General features: G+C 50.8%; 1 non-coding gene across 1 annotated transcript; it reads right to left on the bottom strand.

Annotated features, from left to right (window-relative positions):
- Positions 1 to 510: 510 nt before the first annotated feature.
- LOC125533429 (uncharacterized) lies at positions 511 to 2563 on the bottom strand. Its single transcript, XR_015602396.1, has 3 exons — positions 2371 to 2563; positions 1746 to 2233; positions 511 to 1317 (listed from the first exon to the last, which is right to left on the bottom strand). It is a non-coding gene; the product is annotated as an uncharacterized LOC125533429 (transcript).
- Positions 2564 to 3385: the final 822 nt, after the last annotated feature.

Here is a 3385-nt window from a genome sequence, read left to right as displayed (position 1 = left end):
ATTTTTGTTACTTTTAGGGATCTTTTGCACTTTAGATCGGGGACTATTTTCACAAAAGAAAACGTGATACCAATAAATTGTGGGTGCTCCTGGAAAAATGGCAGTTCCTTTTGGTCCATAATTTTCTGGATATTCTTGAACTATTATTGTGCTTGGAGGTATATTTTTATGTCCTCGATGGTGAAAGTTTTCTACTCGGACTTCACTTGCTTCTTGTATTTTTCATGTCCACAATTTGTAATCGGTAATTTTCACATATGGTGTGTGCGATTGGGATCGAGGCAGTCCATTTGAGATTGGGATCGAACAGTAACCTGAAAAGCTCGAAATGAGAACGTCATGTTGCATATTCAGTGTCAATGATTGAGAATTTGAGATGGCAAATGCCCCAAAGAATTACCAACAGAACTGAAGCATGCCTGTATGTATTGGATCTTAGCTGATTTATCAAAAGAATAAAGTGAAAACTGAATACACAGAATGAGCATGAACTGAAAACTGCACACAGAATGAGCATGAACTACAATGAGAGCATTGAATTATTCAGTACAACTTGAGATATGTTGCACTAACTGAACCAGCAATAACATCGATGCCCTCAGAATAACTGGAACCAGCAATAACAAATCAAATCCAAAAAAAGCATAAAAGATAGCCTGTCCAAAGTCCAAACCAAAAGAATGTGTTGCTTGGTTGGTGTCAGGGAGCGACAACCGCACTACTGTATCCCATCAACGTAAACCCATACCCATCACCATCAACTCATGCAGGCCTGCTTACTCCTCCTCGTCATCATCGTCGTGGAACCGGAGATGCTTCCCCTCCGGCACCGGCAGGCCCCTCAGCAGTGCGCCGTGCTCCGCTGCCGCGTTCTCCACCTCCTTCCTCTCCACGATCTCCTCGTCGCTGTTGTAGACGAACCGGGTGTGCCTGCCCTCGAACGCCGGCAACAACCTTCTTCTTCTCCTCCGCCTCCAACACCGACATCTTGCTCATCCCCTCGCACAGATCATCAAAGCACTCGCTATCATCATCACCGTCTTCCCAGTCCTCCTCCTCGGTGTAGTACTCTCCTTCCGGCTCCTCCTCGGTATTGTACTCTTCTTCCAGCTCTCCCATGGTGTCAACACCCATCTCCTCCTTCTCCTCGGAGCTGACATTGACCTGGATGGACCAAACCGACGAGCTGTCGTCGTCAGCTGATCTGTCGCTGCTGCTCACGTGGAATGTCAGGGATGATCCATCGGTGGACTGGTCCGATTTCCCTGGGGAGTCGTCGAACACCAGCGCACGGTTGGGCGGGGGATCAGCAATGGCCTGCACAAAAACAGGAGTGGCAACGAAGCTCAGGCCCAGATGCAACAATAAAGCTGACGGCACAAAGAATAGGCATCGACATTCATAGCAGGCCAGATGCTGCAAATTGTGCAGATTACTAGCGCAGCAAGGGTCTGCATAAAAATTTATGAAGTGCTGTAGGACACAATAAACATCTTTGGTCTGCCTATCGTTGGGTATCATGTACCAGGCTATGCTACTCAGAAATAAAACACAAGGGGTCGGGCTATGCAAACCACTATGATGCAAACACATGGTGGGTTAATTTTACAGAATTGCTATATCATGCGCAGCTCAACAAGTGATGATCAATACAATGCAAGGTTTGATCTTTGAGTAAGAAGCAAAACAGAAATTGACAAAATCGATCTTTGAGTTGTTCACGGAGTTAGGACGGAGATCGGTACCTGCAGCTTAGGAATCAGTTCCTCCTGCTCCAGGACGCAGGGCAGCACGGTCCGGCCATCAGGCAGGGCGGACTCCCCACGGGCGGCGGACTCGGCCCAGAGCTGCGGCGTGTTGAACGGCGTGGGCGCGAGGAGCTGTGCCGGCGATCTGGTGACGCCGAGCAGCGCGTGGATGCGGACCGGCCTGATGACGGCGGCGGCAGCGCCCTCCTCGTCGACCTTCTGCAGGAGCGTCTTGACCTGGCCGCGCAGCAGCGCCTCGCCAGAACCGGGCGTGCAGCGGGGCCTGGGGCGGTTCTTGGCGCCAGCGGTGGAGGCCTGTGGTGTCCTGTCGGCGGCGTGGACGAGGCCGCCGGCGGCGAGGCCAACGATGGGGGAATCGTTGGTGATGTCGTGCAGCGCGGGGCGCGGAGCGTCTCCTCCCTTGGCGGCGGCCTTCTTGGATCTGCTGCAGGTCACATCCGCGGCGGCGGCGGCGGCGCTCTTCTCTGCAGGGGAAGAATCGAATCCAAGAACTGCGGTCAGCAAACGGATTTCCGAGTAGAATTATCACGACGGAATCCATAAGCGATCTTGGAGGGAGCAAGGGAATTGCGGTCGATCGAGGAGGGGAGGGGAAACTCACGGGCGGATGCGGCGGCGAGCGAGCGGGTGATCCGCCTGGTGGACAGCGGCGTCTCCATCGCTGGGTGGTTCTTGCGCGCGGAGACGACGAGACGGGGGCGCTGCTTCACGCACGTCGCTGAGGCTGAGAGACGCGAGGAGAGGAGGGAAGGCGGCGGCGGCAGCAATCGGGGGTGGGGGAGGAGAGAGATGGGAGGCGGCTTTAAAGGATTTGAACGACGCTGGGAGTCGGGGTTGGACTAGGAGGAGAGTACAACGGTAATATGACCGTTGTCTCACGCGTCCGGAGAGAACGAGACTATAGTAGCCGTTGGTTTTGCCGTTGAGGAAGTCGCACGCGCGCTACGTGGGCCTGTAACCTACTACAGGCCCAGCTCGCTTGTGGGAGCGAGTACGGTTTCGTCTACGGACGGATGTGCTTGTTCGGTACGGTTTCTGAGGCTTGTTTGTTTGCACACGGACATGTCAACAAAAAGCAAAAGTAGGGTTTTTATCAGTTATGTCACTGGTTGTGTTCCACTGCTCAGTTTTATCATTAGAAATTTCAACTGCTCAAAAATGCCATCGCTTCATTAGACACATACTCAAAAATGCCACTAAACACCATTATTGTGATCTCAAATCTTTTTTGCCATGTTATAATGACATAAATACCTATGAATCAACATGCCAGCTCTCCCTCTATCTCACTACAATAAAGTATGGGGCCCACTTGATCCCAACAGCGTTCTTATTTTCCTGTAAAATTATTCGCTTGGTTACTCCTGACAAGTGGGGCCACACATATCATTGTGAGATAGAGAGAACTGACATGTGGGTCTAAGCTTAGTTTTGTCATAGAACATGGTCAACGGGTTTGACGTAAAAATAACAATGTCTAATGGCATTTTTGAGCAAACATCTAACAGAACAATGGCATTTTTTAGATATCTAATGGCATTTTTAAGCAAGCATCTCACATATTGATGGTATTTTTGAGCAGTTGTAACTTCTAATGGCAAAACTGAGTAGTGGGA

The sequence above is a fragment of the Triticum urartu genome, chromosome 1A, assembly GCF_056163025.1.
Source record: "Triticum urartu cultivar PI428250 chromosome 1A, HENAU_Tu73, whole genome shotgun sequence".
Taxonomy (NCBI): Eukaryota; Viridiplantae; Streptophyta; class Magnoliopsida; order Poales; family Poaceae; genus Triticum; species Triticum urartu.
This window is presented reverse-complemented; position numbering and strand designations above follow the sequence as displayed.